The sequence below is a fragment of the Tetrao urogallus genome, assembly GCF_951394365.1.
Source record: "Tetrao urogallus genome assembly, chromosome: 2".
Classification (NCBI taxonomy): domain Eukaryota; kingdom Metazoa; phylum Chordata; class Aves; order Galliformes; family Phasianidae; genus Tetrao; species Tetrao urogallus.
Window position 1 is genome coordinate 108,339,477 of NC_136814.1, and position 21,378 is coordinate 108,360,854.

Below are 21,378 nucleotides of genomic sequence, written 5' to 3' on the forward strand. Positions count from 1 at the left end.
GCGGGCAGATGTGGTCTCTGGGCGGTTATTCAGGAGGAGTGGCAGCAGGAATGGATGATAGACAACGGGACGAGGGCCTGGGGAGCTCCCAGAGCTGTTCCTCCACCCTTAGCATGTGCTTCACACCCCAAATTCTTTGATTGCTGATACAAGGTATTGTGCCATGCACAGTTCATAGCAAAGGGTGGCCCTGGTTTCATGAAATCTGTGTGCTCACATGCACTGTAGCATTAGTTAAAGGGACAGGGAGAAGATATAGTCTCAGTTTTCCAACCGTTGCCAGCTCAGGATTCAACCTCAGGAGGCGTTGTGATCTGGATCATAGAATCACAGAATCCCAGCATGGCCTGGGTTGCAAAGGCCCACAGCGCTCCTCCAGTCCCAACCCCCTGCTGTGTGCAGGTCGCCAACCAGCAGCCCAGGCTGCCCAGAGCCACATCCAGCCTGGCCTTGAATGCCTGCAGGGATGGGGCATCCACAGCCTCCTTGGGCAACCTGTGCCAGTGCCTCACCACCATCTGATCATATCCCAGATCTGTTCAGATCAGAACCCAAGGGTAAAGCATAGAGAAGGCTCAGGCACCAGGAGGTGGTGACCACTGGCTGGAGCTGTCAGCAGTGTCACCCTTGGTTGGGCTGCTTCTGGCCTGTGTAATCCAACAGGATGAGGAGGAAGCTGAGGCTACAGCTGTAGAACAGGTCTGGGTTTCATTTCAAGTCTGCTGCAGATTTCCTAACCAGGTTCCAGCCTGTAACTCAGAGATGATGCATTCCTCCTTCATGGAGCTGCACAAGACCCTGTGTTTGAAGGTTTCAATACTGATTGAAGATCTAAGAGAAAAAAGGCTGTGTAAGAACAAGAGCATATGCTATGGATCTCTTTATGTATATGAGAGGCACTGTATTTATATATTTCAAACCTGGCACTGGGTTACATTTTCATTCCCCAGTACAAAGGCAAATGCATTCCAAACAAAGCAATGTTGTTTCAACAAAGCAAGGGTTGAAATCTCTCCAGGGCTTCATTCTGTCTCATTTAGATCGGGCATAAGATCATAAAGCAGAGTTTAGTGGTCGGCCGATCATGTTCCTCTGGGAAATGACAGAGTGGTAATTCAAAAAGGGTAGTGAAGTACAGCATTGTCTTGGTCTGCAGGACTGTTCTTCAATAAAACCAGAGGCTCACCCGGCTTACAGGAGAACATTTTGTTCCAAAGGAGCTGTGGCTCTTCACTAAACAAAAGAATTCACCTCCGGCTAGACTTGGGTGTAAAATGAAAATGTTCTTGGAGACAAAATGTCTTTGTGAAGACAGTATTTCCATGATTCCTGCCACGGCTGCCTGGGCATATCTAGCAGCTGAAATGAAAGTTAGGACAAAAGGTATATCTTCAGGGCACTGGTTCTGCCTTGGCTGTGTGTTATGAATTTCCTTCAGGCCTGGGAGAGGGTTTCAGTTCAGACAGAGAGCCTGTAGGAGATCAGTAAGCATGTCTGGATGCAGGCTGGCACTCACCCACTCTGCACTGAGGACCTGGATCAGATCACGAGTAAACCTAATCTTTCAGGACTTTCCCAAAAGATTTTCCTTGGAGCAAACAAATTCTCCCACATCTGTCACAAGTGATTAGGAAAGAATCCCCACATCTAAATACAAAGACTTAGGAAATTTGCCTCTTCCCCTCCAACCTTCTCCGCACACTCAGGTAAGTTCACAAAGAGATGCAATAGATTATTTGGAGGAGTAACTCATGTCCAGGCTGTTTAACTCAGGTGTTCAGGTATGGCTGTCTCCCATCCAGATGAATTCTCTAGGCAAGGTACAGTCCATGCTGTGCTTCTTTGTATGAACACACAAAGAAATCCCCTCAGGCTGTGCAGTTTTGGGGCACATTTATTACAACATTATTTTCCTATTAAAAAAAGCTTACACCATGCCTCTGGGGATGGTACATACTGCGAAACACATGAAAATAGAATGGGCTGTGTGAGTCAGCTACCTTCCTCACCTACCTTCCTACCTTCCCTTATCACCTTCAGATCAGCCCAAGTATCAACCCTTAGCTTGGAAAGCATGTTTTGGTCTATAGACTTTTAGGCAAAGCAGCAGCCAAATAAGTTGTACAGAGGTGCTCTCTTGCACTCTGCCCAATCAGGGCCTCCTGCAGATCCTCTCCCTTTCTCACCCACATACTGCTTGCCAATGAAAGCCAACATTCCCAGCTATGCTCAAGATTGGAGAAGACATTTTACATTTTTTCTTTGTTTCTTGTATTAAATATTATGAGTCTTCTATGACACAGAAATCTTGTATGGACTGTAAGGCTTAGCCAAACCTCGCTCTCGGGCAGCCAGATGAGGAAAGATGTAATCACCCCGTTTCGGAGGGAAACACTGCTGTGACAGCCCTTTGAGAGGGACGACCCCACTGAAAGCATCTCATGGCACAGGTTGAGGATAACCCAGCTTTTTCATTAAGCAGCCCAAGAGGAGCCACACAGTGTGGGCAGCAGAGGCCTGTCCATTGCTGGCTGTACCACGTCTGTCAGAACCTGAAATCTCATTGACTCATGTGTACTGAATTTCCAGACCTGACTCACTGGCTACAAGACCCATGAGATTGCATGGTTTGTCTCATATTTTTCCTGGGGAAAAAAAGAATAGTATAGTATTGTAACATAACTACATTTGATTAAGAAATATTTTAATCGGCTTGGAAAGCTCTAGAGCATACACATAAAGAAATCAAACAAATTTCCATCAGCAGAGAACAAAAAAGCCCCAGTTTTCAGGATTTCTTTCTGTCAAGTTCTTGGTTGCCTCAGCCTTTAGTTTTAAGGCAAATGATACACATCCTGTCTCTTCTCTTTTGCATCACTTAGTAGCTGCTGAAGCCCTGAAACTGGATGATCGTCATGGTCCTTTTCAACCCAAGCCATTCTCTGATTCTGTGATCTCTGGCTTATTCTAGGGCCACGTGTCAGGAAATGCAATGGAGAAAGGTACAAAGAGCAGATAAACAGATGGTTTTAGAGAATGTGCTATCCAGTTCAGAAGATCTGCTGTGTAAATGGAAATACATCCTCATATAGTGCAAAACCAACCTGAGAACTTGTTGCCATAGCGGTTAAGACCAAAATCTCTTCAAAGAAAAAAGAAAAAAAGGGTAAAGGAAAAGAAAAAGGAAAGCAGCTGGGCTGTTTACAATACTAATAGGAACACAGTAAGAGCGTTTAGAAACACAATAGTTTTTACTAAGGCAGGAAAATGGAAAACAAGACTTTCAGAGGAATTAAGTGCCGTGGAAGAGCTATCTGCTTGGAGATAGGAAACGCCTTGTGGGTTTCTCTCTGGGACAGGTAATGGACAGACTCAAAAAGGTAACTGAGCACCAACTCTACTTCCAGATGCAATTGTTGTCCATTTGAGCCTGATCTTAAATCAAATTTGATAGCCTAAATGGTGTAAAAGGTGAGCGTGGGCAATGTAAACATCTCTTCTGGGCTAAAAATCTGACTCATTAATGGCACATCAGGGAAGTTTCCTGTGGCAGAGCATGACATTGCTGATATTGAAGGGTTGCAGGTGGCTTCCTCTGGGGCAGCAGTTACTGACCACTCATGGAGGCAGCATGGAAGACGAATCACTTCTGATCAGCTGCAGTGCTTCCACTTCCTCACTGTTTCTTCTGGCTCTGTTCATGTAGTTGACATTCTCATTTTAGTTTCATAGAACCCAAACCTGCTGTCCAACCAGTTCTCCATCCTCAGCAAGGTGCTGGGAAGGTGGATATATATATGGATGGAGAGGAGAAAATGCCTACAGTAAGAATGGCAGTCTTAAGCAGAAGAGAATTTCCTGCTCTGCCCTATTTCTGTGCTGCAAAAAGGTAGGAAAGATGATTTCTTCAATTCAAGAAGATGCATCAGAACAAGCAGAGGGTAAAGGAGCCATCAGAGGGCTGTGTTGGCAATGTCAGCTGATGGGGAAGATGAAAGTGGGCTTTGCTCCTGGCTCCATCGTGGGGCCCTGCCACGCATTTCATTTTTCATATGTTCCAGTCTGGCCCCATGCGCTGCAGCCTGAGTGAGGCTCATCTGTGCAGTGCTTTGAGCACAGCAGGAGCAATGTGTTAGGCAACAAATGCTGTTGAGAGGAATTGCCTGCTTCCCAACAGCACTGCCCCTCTTAATGCCTACGTTCTCCTTCCTCCCTTCTCCTTACTGAGAGGTCAGCGCATCCATGGGGACTCTGCTGCTGTAGGAAGCAGCAGGAGCTCCAGCAAGTCTGGATTTGACCCATAGGTGTCAAAGAAAGACCTCAGGTTCTTGGAAAATCTGGTCCCAAGTGAGTGTAAAAAAAAAAAAAAAGCACATTTTGTCAGGAAGTGAAGAAAGTCTCACTGAAATTAAGCCAGGGACAAAGATGAAACAGCAGATGGCCCATGACAAACTGTGAGAACACATTTGTTCGCATGACATAGGAGTAAGTATGTACTCATAACAGACTGTTACCCAAGAAATTTTGAAACAACACAACTCCACAGGAGTCATAGTGTGATTAGTCATGAAAAGGCAGTCCGAGCAGCCCTGGTGTGCTGTACCTGAAAGAAGGGACACAGACCCCGAAATAGAACAAAATAATAAGAAAGGGAAAATAAAAATTAAAAGAATGCCAAGGAGATGCACAAGTTTATGGAGTCAGAAAATCTTTCTGTTGCTCCAAAACTCAAAAGTGAACTAAAATCTTCAGAGCAGCTCATGGATTATTATGAGGATTCTTAAAATGCAAGGAACCCAGAGCTGAAGTGACTCAACCAATAAACTTTCGATCTGACAGCAGAGGCAGAGTCCTTTTGGGGAAAGGTCTTGGCCTCCGAAACAGGCTTTGCCACATGCTCCATTACGGCACAGTTCTGGTAACCAACAAATATTTCCAAAAAAAAATTTATTTTTTTTTTTAAATTATGGGAGGGATCTGTAAGTTGAGTTTCAAATCTAGAAGATTAGGACTGATTTGGAATGCGCTTTCTCAAATTAGTATTTCACACTAGACCTCTGAGTTTGGGTAGGCATATTTAATTACAATAAATCACTTGATTTTCCACAAAGATTCTGATATGTATAATTTCCATACGCTCAGGATAGAAGTGTGCTTTTCTTTACTTTAAAAATATTTAACAATAAACTTGCTTGATGGTTTTATGAATTTTACATACGATCCTAAGCTTCTCACTCAAAAATCATACAACTGTTCACAGCCCTTATTTACTTGGCTTCTTGCAAAACTGGGTGCTTGACATAATGTCTAAAATCAGACTCTGTTTCTGAAGCCAGTGCTGTGTCCAATAGTGTTTGTACCCAATGCTGAAGTTGCATCCCCTCTCAGCTTGAATTGCACCTTGACTACAGACCAGCAGTGCAAACCAGCATCTCTCAGTACCCAAATCAAAACTGAGCAGCACGGAAGTGTTGGCTTTTGAGCGGCCAAATCCAGATTCCAGAAATGGAATTTGTCCATGCAAAAGAAGTACCACCCTTGCTTAGCTAAATGCTGCTGTTGGACTCTCATTAACCACAAGCTGTCAGGACTTGAGTTTCACTTCTCACAGAAGAAGGCAGGATTATTTATGTAGACTTTCTTGGGACGCAGCTGCAGTGCCAAATGGGAGTGCACACCCGTGTTTGGGCTCACAGGCATACACACACACCGTAAGCTTAAGAGCTGATTGAGAAACTCGATCAGAAAGTACAGTGCACAAAGGGCTCCTGCAGGTTGCTGCATCACTACAGAGACTGCGTGACTCATTTCAGCATCTGAGCATCCTTTATCTTTGAAATGGATCACCTGATTGGTGATGACTCAGTCAGAACGTGGTCACCTTCTAAACCTCCAGCTCATTTCTCGAAGTGCTGTGGGAGCCCATCTCCACTCTCTTGCACCTTATCCCTCATCTGCACGGCTTTATGCCTTTTCCTGAGAATGCAGAGGCAACACCATCCACCTACAGTTTCTGATACGATAGGAATTTATTGCAAAGAATTGCAGAATCATAGAATGCCTTGGGTTGGAAAGGACCTCAAAGACCATTTAGTACCGAGCAGAACCATTGGCAGGGTTGCCACCCGCCAGATTATTTATATCCAAATCTCCCAACTTCGACCGTTTAGTAGTTAGTTTGCCCAGCTAAGATAGGTGACATGGTCCTGCAAGAAGCACTGAAGGAGGAAGGGCACCCCCTGAGCATGACACTCCACAGCATGATTGTCAATCCTTCTTAGGGAACCAAAGCTTGGGACAGTTTGTTCCCAGAGGTGCTTCTGTCTCTGCTGGAGCCCAGGAAGGAGCCTGGCTGGCTCCCACTAAATGCAAGATTGAACAGCTGAAGTGAGCTGAGTTGAACCCCATGCAGATGTCAGTCAGTGGAAAATCATGTCCTCGCTTTTCCCTTAAGGTTTCCCCCTCACAGACCTTTCCCTTTTTGGCTGACAAAAAGCTAAGAAATCAGTTTGCACAGTTTGACTGCGAGGCAGATAAAATCAGTAGTCAAACAAAGGCAGCTAAGATAGCCAAGACTGTTTGAGAAGTTAAATTCATGTTCTTGTTATACAGATGAACTCATTTTTAAAAGTTCCAGCTTCCCCACACTCACAGGGCAACCCATTAATCTTTTGTAGCATCTATCATCATGATCATGCAGCATTGCAGGCATTTCTCTCCTGGAGCTGCTCGTCACCTCTCCATTACTGCATCACCTGGCCTATTTCCTCAGAGATTCTGATATCCTTAAGTTCTTAAGTCAGTGATGGCAACACTGAAGTATTTCCCTCTTACTTGCAAATGGGGAACACAAAGATGTGCAACTGCATTCTCTTCAAGAGATCCATGGTAAATCAGGAGGGCACATCTTATTTTTAGGCATCTGGAGCAGAAGTTCTCTTTTGAAATTTAGACGTTTCCAGAACATGGCATCCACAGCTGAATTAGTCATCCAAAGGCATGCCCCATTTTCTCTATATTCAGCTGAGAGACCAGGATACTTTGAGAGTGCAAGACACAGTTAGACAGAGAGCTCGATAAAAGTTCCGTCTAGAACAGAAGTAGGTATTCTCATCTAGGCACCCTTTTTCCATAAAAGGTTGGACCAGATGATCTTTCAAGTTCCCTTCCAATCCGAGCTGTTCTAAAATTCCACATTTCTATACTTATTTCTCATTCTAGCAATAAGGAGGTGATTCAGCTGCCCTGCTGGCAGGAGGCTGCTTTAGTGTCAGGTGTGTTACATGCCAGAACTATTTAATCCACAGCCTGTGAAGAAAGGCCATGGGATTATATGAGATGTAGACAGATAAAGCTGAAGGTGACATGAAATCCATAACGGTACATCAGTTATCCTAAGGGATGAGGACAAGCTCCCTCTGCCTGCAGCAGGAATAAGTAACTCTGAAGCTGTTCAGAGAGATACAGGCTGTGTCTAATACTTCCCATTTCTTCACACTGGCATTGTTCAGAAGCATTGAATCCCATCCCAGGTTTTCTGGGTCACATATTAATTTTTCCAACTGGTAAAATTCCTGCCTGGAACAGTCAGTCTTTGTATGAGGAAGGAGGTACTGTGGACTGTAGGCATCTGTAACTGGACACACAGGAGAGCCAATGGCCATGCATGGCCGTGTTGTCCAGCACCCCTCAGAGTGAGCGTGCAACCAAATGCTCCAGGTAAGAAGGACATCTTTGTGCTGGAACTGTACAAAGAAAAGGGGGGAGGAGGAAGCAAAGAGCACAGTTGTGATGAGTTGCAACTTTAAGATAAACAAAATTGGAAAAGAAGGAGAGAAGTAGAATCATCCAGTTTTATATGATATGCTTATGTTATGCTGTGTTAGCTTGCTGCCATGCTCTGTCATGGTTAGGGGGATGACAAGGCTGTGGCTTGTTTATGCTGCATTCAGAAAGACTGAAGCTAAGAGGAAGAGCCTTTGGTGACCAGATTTTTGTCCAATTTTTGTTTGTCTTAGTTACTGCTCCTTGTGTTTTAATCCTGATCATAATCCAACCATGCAAGAATCATGCATGACAGTCATTTGTCACAATGCTAAACCAGCTTATCTCAAAGTCTGTTGAGCTTCCTCTGCTCTTTAGCATATGGAAGAACATTACTCTTGATTTGGTTTGTTCGGCCAGTGTAGACAGGGATTAGCCATGCTATATATGGACCATAAACACTGTTCTGGTTAACACTACAGTTGAGCCAAACCTGAACCTTTCATCTCACTCTTTGCAAACTTTGGTGGTTTGGATGGAAACGGAACCTGGAATTGAACTGTGCTTTATTTTTGTTTTTGTTTAGAAAACCCAAAACCCAATCAGTAACAGTTTTGAAAACCAACTTCCAGCATCCTTAGCCCACCTCCAGTGAGCAGGAATCAATTGCCCGTGTAGGCAGGGACCTGGCACTGGGATGAGAGCCAACACATGAAGGAAGGAAACTGTTTCAAGCAACCTGCAGTAACTTTCCATAAGGATCACAGTGACATGAGGGCATGCCAAACGTTGTGTCTTAATCCCTCCAACCAACACGTGCGTCTGTTGAGTGAAAACATGGTGGTTTCATGTGGAACAAAGATGGACTTCTGTAGGCTGCGTGCTTAACTGGTTTGGTTAAGACAAGGAAAAGCCTTTGTTTGCTTTTCACCATCAGTTTGCTATCTGAAATATCAAACCAGCCTGTAATGGAAATGAATTTCTCACATCAGATTTTTTGGATGCCAGAAATAATAATAGTATGGTGTTAACACCTCAGTATTATAGATAAATCTATTAATTTGTGTCTTTGTATCCACAGCAAGGCTTTAAAATTTGCACTTAATTGCAGCAGAAGTAGTTTTAAAATCCACTTGCCTTATGCTGACCATTCTTGTAGCATCTCACCACCTTCTGTGTAATGCATTCCCAGTGCTAAAATAAAGCTCCTTCACATGGTATAGTAATTCCATGTATGCAGACCTTTGAGGCTGTTGAAAAACTGATGTTTTCTAATGTGTTCCTCGCTTTTCAGATCATTATAAAAGTAGGATCCTCCTTACCATGCAGTATTTACCAACTGGGCACTGTGGGTACAGCACCTTGGAACACAGCATGCCTTGCCAAGTCTTTGCGTATTCCCCAGAGACTGCTCTATCATCCTACACTGTATACAGTGGACTTGATCCAAGAACAAATGTTTCTAATGAGTTCAGTGGAAATTGGAGGTCTACTGTACTGCTTGTAGACTGGTGTATTTGTCAAGCTGGGGTGCACAGCATGAACAGTTTCTTTCTCAGTCTCTGCTTTGTTGAATTTTGTAACTGAAACTGCTAAATACTTACAGGGAGGGATCTGTATATAAGTTGAATTGGGTAAACGGTCATGCTTCCATGCACAAAAACGTAATTATTGAAGACATTAAGCTTCCAACTAGCTTTTGCTGCTTCTGGTGTTGACTTGTCCAATCAAACCAGAATGCTGAAAACTGGAATCTTCTATGAAGCAATGATTAACTTTGCCTCCAGCAGGTGACATGCAGCCCCCACATCTCCATGGGAGATCTGAGTCAGTTAGGACACGACCATTCTGTGACTGGTCAGGAATACACAGTAGGTAATTCAGCAGTTAATACATGTCTACAACATGTCAGTGAGAAAAATGTTGAATTCTGCCCATGGGCAGAAGAATGAGAGTGGAACAATAATTTAAATGTTAAATTGCATGTTTCCATACCATGTCTCTTTGAGTTTGTCTCCTTTCTAGTTGTCCTGTAGAAAGCATCACTAGCAGCTAGTGAAATTCTTCCATGTGTCAAAAATACCTAATCTCACTGAAGTTATGGCAACAGTAAATGCATAGAAGTAGCTGATGTTTCTCAAGGCTTATGACATGTCTTCCTTGCAGACTCAGACCCTTGCACACCAGATGCTCCACCTGCTGCCACTTCTCCACCAACTTCAGAAGAACTCGGACCTTTCACTGCCCCAGCATCACCCTCTTCTTCCTCTGATCCTGGTACTGCATCATTTTCACCACCGCTACCCCCTTGCGTTGCAGCCTTACATCCCAAACCACCTCCTGTTCCACCACCACCGCCAGCTTCTGCTGGCACAGTTCACCCTGGACTCCCTGCTGTTCCTGCACCACCTGCCTCTACTTCATCCCTGCACCCTGGACTTTATCTTCCAGTCGTCCCACCCGGCAGTGCCACCCACCTCATCAACTGGCTGCCTTTCTTGGCTTCAGCAACACTCGCCACCATCCATGGGAAGGAGGAGGATCAGCCACCTGTAGGAACATGCTCCTTGGAAAGCGTGAAGCGAAGCAACAGTGCACCCCCACCGCCTTCCCATGATGACAACCACCATGCTGCACCCGTGGAAGACAGGGCTCCAGAAGATGCTTCCCTGCCAGCGGCTGCCCACGCCGTGCCCTCGAGCTCTGAGCAGGGATCAGCAAATGTGAGTGACATCCTGGCAGAGCTGCGGACCATGAACGGCCACCTGTCTGTCATTGCTCGAGCCCTGACACAGCTGGCCTCATCGCTGGCACCGCAGCAGGGCACACGTGGCACCCCACCTCCTTAGTGCTGGATGGCCCATCCTGCTCACCAGGGTGACACTGGCCAGGGACAACCCACGGTGGAGATGTGGAGGAGGGAGACCCTACACGATGCTGTCCATGTGCTCTGTGCTGTTTCACTGTGCTCAGGCACATGCCAAGAAAAAAACCAATGTTTTGTTTTTCTTTTTTTATTTGTTTGTTTATTCCCTCCTTGTAAACGGCTGCATATATTAAAAAAAAAAAAAAAAAAGTTTTTGTGGTATTGTTAATAAAACTGTTTATATTTCTTGCATTTCTTTCAAATGTGCTCACTCCCTTCCTCTCACCCATGAACCAAATGAGTGCTTGCAGAAATTGGTGAGGTCTTGCACAGAAAACAGAGAGAATCTGAAGTGGTGAGAAGTTACCCATGTCAAAATGCTCCAAGAGGTGATGAAACCTCTCAGAGTAAAATGGGGAGACACAGATAGGAAATTATACAATAAAAACTGGAAAACAAATTCCAATTTCTCTCAGCCCAAGCTGCGCACCGTAGCTCTGTTGAAGCTGGAGCACTTCCCAGTACTTTATTTCTCAGGGGTAATTATAATTACCAACACAGATAAAGGATGTGATAAATTGTTCAAAATATCATGTGAAATAGTTTGATCTCAAGAGCTACTAAAGAATGTCCTCAGATTTTTGTCCTTCAAGTGGATGAACAGAAGGCAGAGGAGCGCTTGGCTGGAGTCTGTCAGATTTACTTGCCACTGCTGATTAGGTTTCTTCAAGGGCATGAATGAGCCAAGTCTGTTTACAGCAATTAGGCAGATACATGTGGGTTGATCCTAACATTTCAACATCTTCTCCCTTCTGCCAAACGGTCTCTCCTAAAGATGGCACTGAGGGTGTGAAACCACAGACAGTCCTCATAGTGGATAGTCAGCACTAGAGGTGTGGGAAATGAAGGAAGTCAAAGAAAGGTTGGAAGGGACCTTAAAGACCACCTAGTTCAACCCTCTGCTATGGGAAGAGACACTTCCTACAAGACCATGTTGCATAGAGCCCCTTCCAACCTGGCCTTGAGCATCTCCAGGGATGGGACATCCACAGCTCCTCTGGGCAACCTGTTACAGAGGAGAGCTCTTGAGGGAATCTGGACTTCACCCCTACAAAATCTGTGAGCTGAAGAGCAGCTGGTGAGGTATCCTTGGCTGCTGCCTGGCTTGTCCAAAGCACTGGAGCTGGGAGCCCAGCATGTGGATGTGCTTGGTGCTGTGGACCTGCAGTGTGCACAGAGCTATTCTGTGCATCTCAGCCATGGTCTGCCCAAAGAACAAACATCCAGCATCCAAACCAAAATATTTTCCTGAAGATGGGCCAAGCATGGGGCCATCAGAGGCTGAGCCAGGCTACGTGGTGATCAGTCTTTCATCCCAGAGAGTTAAGAGGAACTGAGTGCTCGTAGCAATCAAGAGGAAAGAAAGCCTTCTGTGAAGTTCTGTGTGAGCTCGCCTTAATTTAGCTGTGCAGCTCTCAGATATCAGGATCTGAGGCCATCTCCCGGAAAAACCCAGCAGACAGATTGTTAGATAAGATAAAAGAGGAAGTATTCTGTCTATCTGCAAATATTTCTGTTACAGATGAGCCTAACCCACAAAGACTGAATGAATATACAAACTTCCCCAAAGCTCAGGTGTATTTGAATTTGAGGTTTTTGTTACTTTATATATATTTGTATATAAACCTATCCATATCTTTGTGCCTGTGCCTGAAAGACAAAGCAACTGAACTGATCAGTCAGGTTTTTTTTTCTAGGGTTGATCAGTTTTGTTTCTTCTGGTGTGTTTGGTGAAAAGAAAGATGTTTCATAGACGGCCTTCATTACCTCTCAGTTCTGTGTGTTTTAAAGAAAATGAGACAAAGGGAACGGCTTAGAAACAGTTTGGCTTTTGATTTGTCTACTTTATCTTCCAGAGAATTAAAAGAATAAAAAGCAAGAGTAAAGTTATCCATTTCCCCATTTCTATTAGGAAATATAGGACAAGAAAGAATGGGGAAATCTCTATGGTTAAAAAAAAATAAGGAACCATTTTCATTTTTAACCCACTTTCTCCCTTTCAGTTTAACACAGTAGTAAATAACTATCATATTCTCCCCCTCTTGGTACAACATGACTGGTAAGGACAAGTGAGTGCAGTTTTACTTGTTTATCCAGTCCTTTGCAAATAGTGACCTTTATAGCCTGCAATTGGCAATAGTTCCAGTGGACGCCTCTGGACCCATGCAGGAGCTGCTCCTTTGCACAGACAGCTTCAGCAAATCTTACCATGCAGCTGCTGATGCTTTATCAACTGAAGTTAGAGAAGGCTTCATTTAGGTCCGTAAGAGATTAGGAAACATTCTCCATGACATGTACATCTCTATGAAGTACAAAGTTGTGAATATCATTACATACTCAGCTGTGAAGAAGCTCTTCTTTCTCAAAAAAAAAAAAAAAGCCACAATTGTAATCCAGCTGGCAGGGAGGGAAAAGAGCTTTCCTGAGGCTCTTACCAAAAGAACTGAGATGTCTGTGGTCCCACAGCCAAAGATATTAGATGCTGAGTACTGGATGCTGTCTAGTCTCCAAGCTGTCTGGTCAGAACCAGAGACTTTCAGATGCGTTTGGCAGCCCCTGCTGGCTCTCACACAGGTGCAGTAACTGGCTGGAGAGCCACCAAGGCAGTCTGTCTGCAGGCAGGGTCCCCTGAAGCGAGCAGAGCTGTGGGGCTCAGGGCTGACATTGGTAAAGCCATAGACTCAGAGAAGCACAGAATGGTTTGGATTGGAAAGACCTTCAAGGCCACCCAGCTCCAACCCTCTGCCCTGGGCAGGGGCACCTTCCACTAAACCAGGTTTGCCCAAAGCCCCACAGCCAGCACCACCAGGGAAGTGGCACCAAGGGGCCAAGCAAAGAGTCCTGCCCAGGGGCATCCCACGCAGTACCTTATTCTTTGCTTATTGTTTGCTTATTCAGCAAATTTCATTGACTTCTATCCCTTAGGAATTATTTTACTCCTTCGACATAGTTGCCCCACTCAAGCACTGCAGGACATGCGTGGCTGTGCTTCTTGGCTTTCATCTGCAGCCAACCAAGGCATTACTCTCTTCGTTATTCATTTTGATTCAGAGAGCAAAAGGCCAAAAGATCTATTGCTTGGGTATGTGTTCAAAGGGTAGAAAAGGTCTCAACCTTTTGGTTCTGATAAATTAATAGAAATTAATTTATTTGCTGTTATTTGCAAAGAATGAGGACAGCAGCTTACGGGGTAAGATTTGTTATACAACTGACAGATGATACTCTTACTGAAAAGGAATCGGATGAGTAAAACTTCAAGGCAAGAGGCATGTCTGTTAGACTGAGAGTCAGTATTGGTAAGTGCTACACCCCCTTGGGGCTGCACCATCAAGCCCCAAAGCACAGAGATCTCATCTTTCACATCTGCATGTAAACAAATACTGAGGATGGGCTGCCCATCACCACATTTTCGTATCCAAATTTGCCTTTTCAGGTTCCTCTACAATCAAGCAGAGGCAAGGGCTTTCAGCGTGTGATTGATCATTGCCTGAGAAAGGTATTTAAAATTAGTGGGATGAATTTCCTCCTGGAAGCATCCATCCCTCTCTGTGGCTGCAGACAATAAGTTTAAGCCAAATGCTTAACTTCCAGATGGCGAGAGGTAAATGGAGTGAATCCTCTGCTTGGTAATTGCAGTTTGTTTCCAGCGGGTGAAGCTTTAGCATACCACATTTATTTGAGCTCTGATCGATGTGTGAGGAGCTGGAAGAGGGGAACTGGGAGCTCAAGAGAATAAGACTGACAGTGAAACTGGAAACTCTGCAAAATATCCAGCTCCAGCTCTGGGCCAGGAGAGTTATCCTGCAGGACTCCAGGTCATTGCTTTCTCCCAGAGATTCCACTCTTCAGGATGCGGGGCTGGAAGCTAAGCAGCTTTATGGGATTTCAGTGATGTGCTCAGTGTCTGCTGTTTCAGCAGGAATTATTTAAGGATGCAGCAGACTGTACGATATTGTATGAGACTGCAACTCAAGAAGGTGGGAGAACTCACAGGTTTACCCAGGAGGAATAGGAGACCAGGAGATTTTTCCCTTTGTTTTCTCTAGCACATATCGTGCTTCCTATATTTGTACACATATTCACCTTAAGGACACTCAAATCCTTCAGTAAAATAACTCAGAAAGAAGCAGTGGTAGGGAGTGCATTCCTTTGTGATAGCCCAGCTGCGTGCTTGGAAGTGAACTCCTTCCTATAGACAAGAGGGAGCTTCAGCATAGCTTTGACTGGGATGCCAGATACAGTCACCACCTGCAGGCGCCCCTAAGGAGACCCATCTCTGCCCACAAAGCTGTATGGCTGGTGTGCCTCCAGCTTCCTTCCAGGCCCTTCACTACAGCTTTTTGTAGAATTCTTTGGGTTTCCATTCAATTTATTTCAGTCTGTGAGCAGCCAGCCAGGGCACCTGTATCAGGAGAATGGTTGCACCCTGAACCACAAGGCTGTATCTCAAACCCACAGCTGCAAGCTTGGTGATAACTGCTCATTAGATGCCATGGGGCAGAAGACTTTGCATTGCTGGGGTGAGCAAGGCAGTCCCTCAGCAGCGGTCGTGCTGGTGTGTGGCTATGCACTGCTTGGGATGGGTGGCTATGACACCCTGCCAGTGACCAAACCACACACTTCACACACGTCCTTTGGTTTGGGAAACCCTCTGCTCATGTAACCCACTGTTAACTTCACTTTGGGCTGGGGACCATTGAGGTAAGCAGCACTGCTCCCAGATTGCACAGACCCCACAGCCCACGGCTGAGCTGGGATGCTGCTCTCGCATGACTCCATATGCAATCTAAAAGGCATTATATTTTTGCTTTCTCTGATGCTTCTGGTAATTTCCCTGGTGAGATTTTCTTTTCTTTTGCTGTGCCATGGCAGACACTAAAGTGGCAGACACGGTGGCTCTCCACTTAGCCATGAACAGGCAGGCTGTAAGACACAAGGCAGTTGGCACTGCTCCTAAAGGAAATAATGGTGACACATTCTGGGCCGGGGTTTCAGATGGCGTGAGTGGATGAGAGCCCATCCTTTGTCCTGGGTGCACCATGGTGCTGAGCAATGCTGTCCAGCTGTTTCTCCATAGCCCTCATTGCTCCGTGCCCTCGTTTATTCTGTGTACATTGCACACTTTGAGGGTGAGGACTGTATTTTGGTTCTGCCATGGTGAAAAGCTCAGCACAGGGGGGGATTTTAAGCACCGTGACAGCAACAATATTTATTAATAGCAAATGATATCACGAAACTGAAATCTTCATCTCAACGAAGAGGAATTCAGTGAAGTAGAAGTCAGAGAAGGATACCACAACCCTTTGCTGGGTTTTGCTGCAGGCTCTCATTCTAAAAAAAGCTGGGCAGTAACTTCTCACTACTGCTTTTTCTTGTGGAAGTGGTTCCCAGGCACTTGCTATACATCGCATAATGTCGACGTCTGATGTGATCCACATTGTTCCCGTCTACCACTCGGTCTGGATTTCTCATTTATCTTAAACCTTGGCTGAAGTCTCAGTTTATTCAGAGAGAGATCTTATTGGAACAGTCTTCGTGAAGAGCTTTACTGCTTGTAACTGTCATTCAAAACATATTTCGTATGAAAAAAATGTGGATTTGGGCCAGCTGAAGCACTTGGTGATTCATGTTGAATGCAACAAATTGTTTTTGTCACTAAACACAAATAAGAGGTCCCGAAACAGATTGAAAAATGCCTAAGATAACATTTCAAAATATATATCTTATTAAAGATATTAAAATCAGATCAGTAATTCAAGAATTACTTAAAGCATTTTGTTTCATCTGCACTGCTACTTGATCCATTTCCTCAACTTCTTTTTGACTATTCTCATTTTATGATCAATAAAGAATGACATTTCTTCTCCCAGTTGGCAGAATCAAAGCACCAGATACTCGTGGCTCTGCTGGCAGAATGCACTGAGTTTTGAAGTTCACTTGGCCATCTCTGAGCTGAAATCCAGACCTCACTGTTTCTTCTGTATCCTCCAAAGTAAACCAAAGTGTTGGTGGCACAAATCTAGTGTCCCACAGCCCATGTTAGATGACACCAGTGAAGTGGTATATGGCTCCGGTCGTTAACCTCGATTCGAAATGGAGCTCATGATGATACAAACTTTCATAGGAGTTTGAGCTTTCATTGTCCAGCAACTAATTTGATCTTTTCCACACAGGGCCCAATTCTGCATGTTTTAGTTAATGGTGTATGTTGGACTTTTCAAGCCATGTCAACCAATGCAATAAAAGTTACCAGGAGCATATTCATATCTTTCCTTTCAAAACGGAGCACTTTGGGTATTTATCTTCAATTCTATATTGACTATTAGTCTTAGGTGGCAAAGAAGTCACTATTTTTGAAGTATGTAAGGCTTGAGTTGATCAGACTCATTTGTTTCCTCTGGTGGAAGAAAAGGGTCTGAAGTGGAGAGTAGTGAAGAGCTGACTAGAAGGTTTAAACTGAAGTAGTGGGATGAATGTGAGCCAAGGAAAATTTAGGCTGCACATCAGGAAAATTTTCCTAACAAGGAGGTCTATTACAACGTGGAATGGTCCCCCCAGGGAAATGGTGGAAGCTGACTAGACAAAGCAATGAAGAACACATTGTAGGGAGCAGCCTTAAAACAGTTGGAGTGTGGACCAAGTGACCTAAGTGTATTTTCCATCTCTAATTTCCCTGAGTCAACCGTTACAAACATGCACCGTACAGTACATGACTCCGGTGCTCTGCCACATCAGTGCTGCTTTGGGAAGGCTCGCCACAAAGCCCATCCTCAGAACACAAAAGGCAGCAGTGCTCTGACTGCCGGGCATCTTTCCTGGGCTCTGCCCGGTGCAGGCACTTTGTGCTGGCACTTGTGGCATTCACCAGGGCCAACCAACTCCGACCATCTTGACCACGTCTTTTTCATTCTTCAGCTTTATTTTACTGTGCTCTGAATCCTTCCTTCTTTATAGCTTTTTTTGTGTGTGTAACACAAGCAACCAAGTTGCTATCACACTTTTCTCTAAGAGAATTGGCATAAGTTTGCTTGGCCACTGCATTAGAGGCCAATTCAAGCTACACAGAAAGCAGGCAGAGAGGGGGATTTTCTCAGCACCTGGTGATGCTTATGTGACAGCTAACACATTGGCAGACACCCAGGAACAAACCAGGACACTTCAGATGCCAAAACAGTGCAGCTGTGATGTGCTCCTGTTCCCTACAGACTAAACAAGATAATTAATGAATTATTATATATAATATACATATATTCATATATAGTGAATTCTGTATATTGTTCTGCTGAAGTCAAAGAAAGCTTGACTCCTTGGTAATGGGGAGAAGTTATTATTCTGTTTTGTTAACGCTGGGGCCCTCTAATGGAGTCCTTCAAGAGACTTTTATCAGTCTTAAATTCATTTTTTAAAAATCTGTTCACTGAAATCCAAAGATTTCCATGGGAAAGGCCCATTTCACTGCATTTCTCGAAGAAGAAACTTTGAGGCATTCATGCTCTAAGTGGCCTCTTTCAGCATTCTCTTAAAGAAGCATCATAGAGCTTTTGTTAAAAAGCACCTTTTCTTTCCAAATTTCAACTAGTTAAAGTGAAGGAAAAAATACCACTGCTGTAACTTGGGGAAATGAACTTCTTTTTCAGAACAAAGTGGTTCAATACACACAGATGCAATGAAATTTGGATCTGGATATTTTTGTCACTTTTCAAGATTAAATTTAAAAAGTTCAAAATATGAATATATCCACAGTGCATAAAAATACGTTCCTCTTTAGCTTATTTCATCTGAGAGGGAATCGGTTGACAGTACAGTCTAGATCATGAAGGACCTTTTCTGCTACACATTTGCTGCAGAAGCTGTATTTATCCTTAGTTTAAATTTGGTCCTGGAACACACATTTAAAAAAATAGAAGGTATGTTATAGAACACATTCTGTGTGAATGAGACCGGAGGGGCAATTCCTGATGTAGACTTCATTTGCACAGGTTGGGTTCAAATTGTCTTTTCAGTAGCGTTCATCAGTGGTTTGGTCTGCAGACCAAATGTGCATCTATTTCTAGTGTGCTACGTTCATGCATGAATACACTGACATCTAACAATGAAAGGGCAGCTTCATGGAAGAGAGGCAGCAGCCCAACTCCACAGTCAGTGAGAGCTGACTGCAGACCTTAAAAAATAGATATGTGGATGCAAAGAAGCCGCGAAAAAAAAACTTATAAAGGTATCACTTCTGCATGTTCAAAAAATAAAAATAAAAATCACAGAATCACAGAATCACGAAGCTCCAACCCCCCTGTGCCATGCAGGGCCACCAACCTCCCCATTTCATAGCAGCCCAGGCTGCCCAGGGCCCCATCCAACCTGGCCTTGAACACCTCCAGGGATGGACGGGGCATCACAGCCTCTCTGGGCAGCTGTTCCAGCACCTCACCACTCTCACAGCACACAGCTTCCCCCTGAAATGATAAGTAATGACTGTTTGGAAAATGCACTGGGACAAGAAAGGACAAATATCCCCTACAGGGGAAAAAAAAAACGTCAATGTTAGCAACACCTCTATCAACACCACCTTCTTTGTACCAGTTCCTGTCTAGCCGGGAACTAATTTCTTTACAGTTACTGAAGCAGAGTAACCACAAATCAAACAGTAGGAAAATGATAACCTGCTGAACTCCACAGGGGCCTCTCGAGTGGGTTTGGTGACATCTGAGCTTTGCTTAGACAGTTGTGAAATGTCTAATGTGGGCCAGTCAATCAAGCTTTGCCCCTGAGCTTGTCATTTTCAGAGATGAAGTGGGAATAAAAAAAAAAACAAACACAAATATCCAAAAAATCAAAACTGTTTTAAAATTATTTATGAGTAAAAGTTGGATATTTCTTGGAAGGAGACATTAGAAACTCGTAATATATTATGAGAATATAAAGCATAAGGTGGAGTATGAAATGCGCAGAGAAACACCATTTGTGGGAGTCTTTCAGTTATGTTCCAGTGGCTCAGGCATCACCTTACCAAAAATGAAAGTTAACAGGCCAATAAATATAGCAGCACTGGGCAAAAATGAAGAAGAAATCATACTAAACTCTCACTATGCTGACATCAGCTGACCTATAAACTGTCGCCCAACAAAAACTATCAAGATGTGAAAAAAACATCCCAGATCTCCATTCTGGGATGAAAAAATGGCTTAAAGATATTCCAGCATAATAACTCTTACGCGTATGCGTATATATATACATATATGCTTATATATTTATTATGATCATTTACAGGTCTATCCACTTGGCTGGCTTCTTCTCTGGACTTTCTTTTCTCTCACTGGTCTCTGGAATAATATTCAATTTTTAAGAAGTTGTTTCCTGAGCATCTTTAACTGTCTGAAGGCATAGTAAATCCTTTGGCCCATGTCCTCGGTAAGCACAAAGCATTGTTTGTTTGCACCAAAGTCAAGGTGTCCAGTCTAATTAAGTGTATTGCCCAGACTGTCTTTGACTACTTTATTCTCTGCTGCAGCCAGCCATGGTGCAGACTGCCATGGCTGCCCTGATTTCGAGGAAGTTCTGAAAATTTGTGCTGACTGAAGGACTGTCACTACAACAGAGGTAATGATCTGGGAGGTTTCTGGTAGTTCCTGGAAATCCCAGGGGATTCCCCCTTATGATGCTTCTTTCTGCAGTTGCATTGCAACTTGTTGCAGAGAACTTGCTGTAATAGCAGGTTGGACTGCACGATCTCCAGAGGTCCCTTCCCACCTCTGTGATTCTCTGATCTGTGATTCTGTGGGGATCTGTGATTCTTTATGGGGAGTTTTCACAATAGATAGCAGCAAATAGTACTGACCATGCAAATCAAATGGGAAGAAGAAAGATACATTTCAATACAATCTGCTCTGTGTAAGCATATGAACTGAAGGAGGAATGGCTTTTTACAAGGGTGGATGGTGATGGGACAAGGGGAATGGTTTTAAAGTGAGACAGGGGAGGTTTAGGTTGGATATGAGGAGGAAGTTTTTCCCCAGAGGGTGGTGAGGCACTGGCACAGGTTGCCCAAGGAGGCTGTGGATGCCCCATCCCTGCAGGCATTCAAGGCCAGGCTGGATGTGGCTCTGGGCAGCCTGGGCTGCTGGTTGGCGACCTGCACACAGCAGGGGGTTGGAAGTGGATGAGCATTGTGCTCCTTTGCAACCCAGGCCGTTCTGTGATTCTGTGATTCTATGATTCAAAGGGTACATTTTCCATTGTGTTCTGTTTATTACACTACTCTGCACCTAACAAGTGTAAATATATTTCTGAGTGCAGAACAGCTCTATTGTAGGCCTATTAGTACTCCTGATAAATCCTACAGTTTCCAATGGAAATTCAGAGCACTCTCCTCACCTATCACAGGCTGCTGCCTGTGGCCAACGCAGCCTGGGAGGCAGGGTGTGGGAGAGGCAGGAGTCTGATTTAGGTAAGAATAGACACTTGGTAGAGCCTGGGTTCTGCGTGCGGGGTGACTTGGAGCAAACCACTTTGCCTCTCTTTACAAAGCAGCTGCAACAGCAGCGCTGCCTGGGAGCCGTTCTGTGATTATTCTTTTATCTTATTATCTTATCTTATCTTATCTTATTATTATCTTATCTTATTATCTGATCTTATTATTGTAACTTGGGAGCATGGCACCATGTTGGTAGATGTCCTTAGAGGGCACAGTTATG